This window comes from Polyodon spathula, chromosome 6 (assembly GCF_017654505.1).
Source record: "Polyodon spathula isolate WHYD16114869_AA chromosome 6, ASM1765450v1, whole genome shotgun sequence".
NCBI lineage: Eukaryota > Metazoa > Chordata > Actinopteri > Acipenseriformes > Polyodontidae > Polyodon > Polyodon spathula.
The window spans coordinates 60165128-60173663 of record NC_054539.1 but is presented as its reverse complement, the minus strand read 5'-3'; positions in this window follow the sequence as shown (position 1 = coordinate 60173663).

Sequence of the window (8536 nt, the reverse complement as noted above, 5' to 3'; positions counted from 1 at the left end):
TACAAATGGTAATGGTGTAACTGGGATTCACAGGGAATAATTCATAAGTAAACCCTAAAGAGAGAGCTCTGTGTTAAGAGCCACCCTAGTGTAGAAATACTGTACATAATCACAATGCCTTGATAAATAAAAGATAACCTGGGTTCCCTGTGCAGGTCTCCATTGGCTTCAGTGGTATAAAAACAAAAAGCCATTATCACTGAAGTAGGGAAGGAACAAGACATACAGAAAATACAACGAGATTCCTGTTAAAAACAACAACTTTGAATTACTATACTGTATCTCAGTAGAATTGGGAGCATGCCATGGTATAATATGTTACTGGTTCAGAGACATCTGTAAGTAAGACCGTTTACAGTTATGGAGGAGCAGGAGACAGTACTCAGAAGTTTGTCAGCGAGACCTGCAAAAATCACATAGTAGTCTTTTCTAGATGAGAATCACTTGCTTTGTATAACCAATGTTAGTCAGATGGAGAAATAAAACTTTGTTTATTTTCCTCAAAATTCAGTTTTGGAACCAAAATGACATATTTCCTCCTGGGTCAGCATTCTTAGTGGTGAACCCTCCCACAAGCTGTCAGCATCACTTCCTCCTTGACACCCTTCAGTGTATGAAACTGGACAGTAAGTGGAGAACGACATGCACTAGATATCCGTTAAATCTTTCTTTTCATAAATAATAAATAAAACAATACCTTTGACAGCTTTGTGGATTTTTGGTTAGCACGTTACTATCCATTCCATGTTTCAGAGTATTGATAAAAAAGAAACCCCAGGTGTGTTAACAAATCAAATTCATGTCAGCCCACGAGGAAAATCATATGGATTTAACAGAACTCAGATGATGAAATGTATACTTAGCACGTGTAACTTCGTACAAAACTCAGCTAAGCAGTATACAACCATTATGCAGCTACCAGTTATATTAAAATTGGTAATTACTGATGCACAGCTATGGCTAAACGTTTTGCATTGCCTTGTAGAATTAACAAATTTTGCTTCATAAAGTCAAATGTAACCTGCTGAACAATGTTACATTAACATATTGAATTACACACCGCTTTTTGTAGTTTTCCATATACTTTTATCCTTTTGTAGTTTATTTGATTACATGATGTAAATAAAAGATCTAAATTATATATATATATATATATATATATATATATATATATATATATATATATATATATATATATATATATATATATATATATATATATATTATATAATATATATATATATATATATATATATATATATATATATATATATATATATATATATATATATATATATATATATATATATAAATTATGTCTCAATCCTACAATTCTAGGTGATGCAAAACTTTTGGCCATAGCTGTACTGTACACAAATTACTGTAGTTATTTTTTCTTTAGCCATTTTCAACTTCTGCTTTCAATGTCAATGTAATTTTAGCCAAATCATTTTGATTATACTCTTTACCTTTGAATTGGAGTGTTTTTCAACTAACAGATGCTTTTGATATTAAACCAACTCTAGTCATGTGACTGTATTTATTTTTAAACAAGACAGAACTGCCATTATCCTGGTTCAAGACTTTCAGTCTTTGTTGACAACCTGTGCTCTTTTATTATTGCAATCAATTTCTTTAGTCTCACATAAGTATTGCTATGACAGAGATGGAAGGAAGCTAACCTGTGCATTGTTGTACTGTGAGAGTTTTTTCTAGGAACATCTGATCATATGCTATAAAAGACATGTATGTGACTCACATACTGTAAAAACTTAAGGGAAATGGTATACATTAGAAGGACTTGTGATAATATTGTACCAAAGTTCATCCAAATAGTTCTGTTTTTTTTTTTTTGTATGTGCATAAATCATAAACCAGTAAGTCATAAATCGATATGACAAGCCTTGATATCAACCAATGTTCAAGTAATACAGGAGAGTAGGACTACTATCAACTAAAGGGGAAGTCTCATTCAAATTGTATTTATCTTGCATGAATTATGCTCGACTGATTACAAATTCCCTCTTTTTTTATCTCGGCTCCTCATTTTTTCAGTTTCTGTAAACATATGCACTGCTCCTACTAAGTTCCTACTTGCTGCCATATAAGGCCAGTGTTCTTCTCAGAATCCTGCCGGAAAATGAAGACTATATGGTGCTGTCCAGATTTCACTTCTAAACATGTGCATAATACAATCGGTGCATAATACAAACCATAACCAAACATTGTGAGAATACGAGAGGGATATTAAATTACACGAAACAAGTCTGACTGACCACTGTTTCACAGCCCTTGCAGTTGTGAGATTTGAAAACAGCAGCTCACCCAGTAGGGTTAAATGGGTAGTTTGAAATCACAGGATCTCCACATACTTGCAGCAAAAACATTAAAAAAATTCCTTTTGGGGTTAACATCAGCTAATTTCATGAGAAGGGAACTGTTCGATGAAATTAGGAGTTTTGATTACAGTTCAGGCATCCACATAGGTTTTAAGAGCAAAGAAAATATTTTGCCACTGATGTTTTATGGTGCCATCTGGGTTTTTACTGCAATGCAACACCATGTTGCGTGTAACATGAGAGTCAATGGCACAACATATAATTATGAATTTATAATTAATCTTAGAAAGCTTGAATTAGACTTTTGATAAAGCTTCATCAGACTTTTCACTAAACATTTATTTGAATATATAACTTAAGATTATTGAATGTAACATAAATCACAAGTTTGGTAAGTTATGCAGTAAATTATGGACCTACTGTATACCCGCCATTGGATTGTAGGGTGAATTATGTTATCCAGGGGGATTCACCAGTGCTGAAAAATGGTCTATTAAAATCCAGCAATAGATTGTCCAAAATGCAGTACACTGAAAGAAAAGGGTTAAAATCTGGCATGCATCAATAAACCGTTTAACCCTTTAAACCATCTGTTAGACATTGCATAGTCACAGAATCAAGATGCTTTAATGAAAATACCATATATTTTAAATTAAATGAAGCATTTTAGTTCTTCGTGCTAGCTTATTTAAATGAACAAATCAAAGCATGCCACTTCAATTTATATAAACAAAACACTTGATGGAATTAATAGGACAGTACCAACTGCATGAAATTCATTCTGATTATAATGCACAGTTGTCATAGGTTACCACTGTCTAAGCTAGGTACGCAAATATTATTTGCTGGATGGCAAAGAATTGAACAGTCTTTGAAGATTACATTTTAGTCTTGTGACACATACTGGGCTGATCCCCATTAAAGGACAGTCACAGTTATGGGCATCCACAGAATTAATTCGGGGGGGGGAGGGGTGTCAAATATAGATGCTCAGAAATCAAATCCTGTGAAGGATGAAAATACAAAAAAAAAAAAAAAAAAAAACTGATATAATGAATAACACGCAGTAAAAAGCACTCGGATTTCACAACACACGGATTTCCTACAAGGAATCAGTTTTTTAGGAATTCAGAAATGTTCTCTATATCTGTGTGCCTCATAGTTAATCTGTGTTTTAGAAGTAGTGTTAGCCCATTCAGTCTATCATTTTTGGCCACTTTTTACACTTATATGCAGCACATTTCGTGTTGACATCGCAGCAGGATATCTGAGAACAGCTTGCTGTAGAGTGAAGTTTTTTCAGTGTGTCTATTTTTGCATATACAGGATATGATCAATTCAACTTTCTCTGCTAATGCATGTACGCTCGAGGATGTTTTTCTAAATGGAATGAGTTTTAAAAACATTGAAAGCAAACTTTCCTTTTACTCTGGGCCCTGCATCTTCTTCACGCGGACTGTCACAACTGCTGTAAATGATACAAAACACGAAGCAAAACGTATGCAAATTAGCAAAATGGTAATAATTCATCATGCACGTGTGACCTTTTTTTAGCTGTACCTTTAAATTAGCATAATATTCATCTCAGGAGTCATTTACCCACCAGCATCTGTGTTTTTGTCGTGTTTAACTGTAACTCCCCTTTTAAAATGAACATGCACACTGTTTAACGTGTTTTGATTTCTGAATTAAAACAGAGCAACTGTTAGTTGTGAAATTAATTCGTAAAGGAGAGGCAAAAAGTCGGAATGAAACAGAAAGCCAAAAGCCCTAGTATGTGTGTGTGTGTGTGTGTGTGTGTGTGCGTAGTCTGTTTTTATTTGTTTACTAAAAAAAAAAAAAAACTTAACTAAATATACATTTTTTTAAAAATGCAACAAAGATCTAAAGATCAGTCTATTAATTTGCCTGAAAATGAATAGACTTTTTATTTTTCTGCTACTATGGCTCACTTTGGCCTTAGCACCCTGGAGACCAGTTTACGCTGCCCTGCTATGTGCTGCTGCTCTGCTCCGATGCTCTGCTCCATCCCAGTGCCAGCGTAATCACTCTCCATTGCCTGGGAGACATTTCAAAGTGAGAGGACCAAGCAGGAGCCCAACAGAGCTTGAATTGCATTCCACATGAGGCCCCCAGTCAGTCTATTAGCCCTCTATTCTCAAGTAGGGATAGCCAGGATAGTCAGCCCTGCCACAAGGACATATAAACATTATCTTGGGTTAAACAATGCTATGAAAATGGGAATAAACCAAACCTTCCTTTAAAGCGTTAAAAAGGGTATAATGAACTTGAAGCAAACTTGATTTAATTAACTGCAGTTGACTTGAAACAGTTCTTAACAAATCATTTGTTAAAACATTCTTTGAAGTTTTGTGAATAGGGCAAAGCAAATTGTCATGCATAGTTTCATCACAATTACATCCCAAGGTACAGTGTTAAAGAAAATTACCATTGAGAGATATTTCCACAGTATGTGAAATCTTTTTTTTTTTTTTGTCTACAAAGTGCATGTAGTTTTAAAGTTGTATCTTCTTCCTTTATCTTATATTCCAAGATGGTGCCTGTGAAGCCATTGCCCAGCTGAGGCTGTTTGAAAAGGCAGGAGTCGCCTTGAGGATGCCAGGACTCTGGGAGCCCAGAAGTAGGTCAGTTTAGGAGATTAAATCCCAAATTAAGTACAGTGAGGGTTAGTAGTGTAGTAGGTTCCTGGAGCTGGACATTCCTTTTAGTGGGTCTAGCACACGGCATTTGCTCGCCATTTGTGGGCTAATTTTATTTTTAGCTTTGTTTCCTTTATTAAATCTGACACTAAAGCTACCATTGTTGGTACCCTAGTGACAGCCTGTGTGTTGAATTTAATCTGCACACCTCTGTGTCTGATTCAGTATTATTCAGTGACAACTTACATATGTAACAACAACCTGTTACAGTGCATCATTCTTTTAGGTTTCTTTATTGAGCTGTAATTCAGAATCAACCTAAATTCTGTATCGACCAGATTGTGACAATACTATAACTAGCTCATCTAGTGTCAGACAAAGAGTTTATTCGATGCCTGGTATTTTAAAGGAGTAATCTTTGAGACCATATGAAAAGGGTCACGTTAATACAGGCAAACAACAAGAGGAACAGTGAGAACACTATTTTAGATGCCTTTGTGTTGCATTTGCCACATACTATAGTACAAAACCATCCAATTGCTTTTACTTCCACCAGTGGCAGAACATTGAAGGGGGGCAGGTTAATTGTGTACCTGATGTACTTGGAGTTTAGCCATTATTAAAAGAGGTCTTTTAAGTCACCAGGATGCAATGGCAGATGATATAAAATGAATCTAAACAACAAAAGAATTCATTTGTAAAATGTATATCGCTAATACAGTAAATCATTGTTTCATAAAACAATGGCAGTAGTCTGCAAAACTTTGCAGCCTTTCAAATGCTAGCTTTGTTGAGCACAATACGGTGTTTCTTTAATTGATGTAAACTATGCAAATATTAAATAAGTGTTTCTTTTTGAATGTGGCAGCCTTTTGAGTCTGTGTTGTGTTTTTCAGGGTTAAGAACTAGCTGGATAAAATTTCTTGGTTTTACAAACTCAGTTCCCTGTCATGAATTACTGCATCATTTTACACTGCGCACAACAGAAACAGTTGAAAGCATCTGCACTGAAGGGAATACAAGGGATTATTGATTTCTTCATGAGTAAGACAATGATTTTATTTGCCCTCTCAATGCAATGTGTTACACTACTGTGTAGCCTTTCCTTGTGAAATCAATGACTACAATCAGTAAAAATACCTACAAGGAATCATGAAAATATATTTTTTCAGCACTCAACTAGACCAGCTAATGATCTGCTGTGGGACATCCCTTTTATCTGGAAAACCATTCAACATTCACTCATATTTGTGCATGTAGTTGACTATGTGATCATCTTTATATTAGTGAAAGCATTGTCTCCCACACCAACCTGTTATCACAGGAAAACAACATCCATTGAAGCATGTTAGTCTCATGTGTAATAAGCTACATGCCTAATTAACTACAGGACAGTTGGTATTTGGACATTTGTATTTGGTAGATGTGTGTAAATAACAATCACAAAAATGTAATTTATTTTTAATTACACACATCAATCAGCCAGTAAATGCATTATTTTTACCAGGTCACTCAACTGAGAATACATTTACATTTTAGATGAAGACAGCATTCATTGTTTACAAAAATCAGCCAGAACTATATTTTAGGATGCATAAGAAAGCACAAAATTCAAATTACTTGTGTAAGAATATATAATACAAATATCATATCAAAAAGAACCATAACGACATGAGTATTGCATTACTGTGCTGTATCCTTGCATTATTCTTCAGATCAAGGGTGCAGATAGCAGGTGTACACATTTATTAAAATCACTGAAAACTACTTTTCACAGTTACGGTCATTTCAGACTTACGAACAACCTCCATTCCCAAGGGGTTCGTATCTCTGAGGTTGTACTGTACATGGAACCCTTTTATAGCTGGAGTGTCTGTCTCGGTTGAAGACGTGTTTCGGAAACTAGTGTGATATAATTTTTACTGTGTGAAAAATTGTGTCTGTGGGTCAAACAAAGCTAATGTGCTGCACAGTATAATCTCTCATTATGAGGTGATGAACTTCATATGAAGACTAACTCCCTTTGACTTTGGAGACCTCTGTCCAGGTTCCCTTTATAACCAGTTTGAGCTGTAAGTTATTAACAGTTTAATCTGTAATGTAAACGTTAAACAAAAGAGTGTTTAAATAACACAGAAACTCTTGCCAATCTGTTCATAAATCTTTTAATAGCCAGTGTGTAAGTGTTTTCAGTGTTTTGGGTATTGCTCTGAAACTATGTATGTTCCGTTCCCTCACCATATGGAAGGGTTATACAAATACCTTCACAAGCAGTTCACAAAGTCCCACACGCTGTAACAAAAACAAATATGCATCCAAACATCTTTACAAGAAACAGTATAAACAGCAGATTTTCACCTCATACTATTTGCTGCAGTGCCCACACTTTGAGGTACAGCTGTTGTATAGATAATATTATTGCAATTGTCACGCTGTAGGACTGAATATCAATTTTGCAATCTGAAAGTTAGGATTAGGGTAAAGGTTTGCAGTGAAATTTTGATTTCAAATCAGGATATGGTTTGTGTGCAGCTGCTCCTGGGTGTCCTTGGAACATTTGCCTGTGAATGAAGTGAATATGTGCACAACAATACATATTATATATGTCTAATTTCCACATCACAGTTTACATAGCTACACTGTTTATTGTTTATTTTAATTTAAAAAAGAAAGAAATGAAATCATCAATTGAAAAAAAGTGTTCTCTCTCTCCCTCTCTCGCTTGCTCGCTCATTCCTTCCTTCACTATTTGCTAGTTCCCTAAAGGGATAGACTGCATCTGCATTTAAAATAAACCCCCCCCTTACCTGGTTAGACATGATGCCCCCACCTGCGCTGTCATCGAAATCTCTAAAAGCTAACATGCAAATGAGGCCACACCCCGGAAGTTATGGTGACCACTTGCACTAACACTGATGTGGCAAATTATGTCACTAAAATCACATTATAGGACCAATGCAGTTTGTTCCCATTTGCGGCAAGTTTTTACGTCAAAATCACGGGAAATTCAGGATGTAAAGTAAGAGATGCGCTCTGAAAGAGGGAACCTTTTCCGATGTGTGAAGGAATTAAGTACTGATAAAATAAATTCTGATAAAGTAATGATATACTATATTGATATATTAATATATTATTTACCCTGTGTTGCTCAAATAAAAGTAATAAAGCTGCTGCAGATGTGTCATTGGTCAATGCTATTTAGCCACTAACCATTCTGTCTAGCTCTCTAGCCCCAGCCTGATATCTTTAAGGACACCTCTTTCAAATGTGATGGACCCTCTTCTACTATACGGACCAAGGGGAGATTCCTTTACGTGTGGACATGACATTACCTAATAATGGCTATGGTGGCTTGTCAGGAAGGTGAGTGTATGGAAGGAGTGAATGTCCAGTCGGTGAAATACACTTCCAAAAGAAAGGCTCTTTAATTATATTCCGACCCCTCTACCAGCAATGGTACGAGAGGTGCTCATATACAGGGTTGCAGTCCCAAAATAAACAATTCAAGCACAAAATAAACACAGTACCCAAATGTTG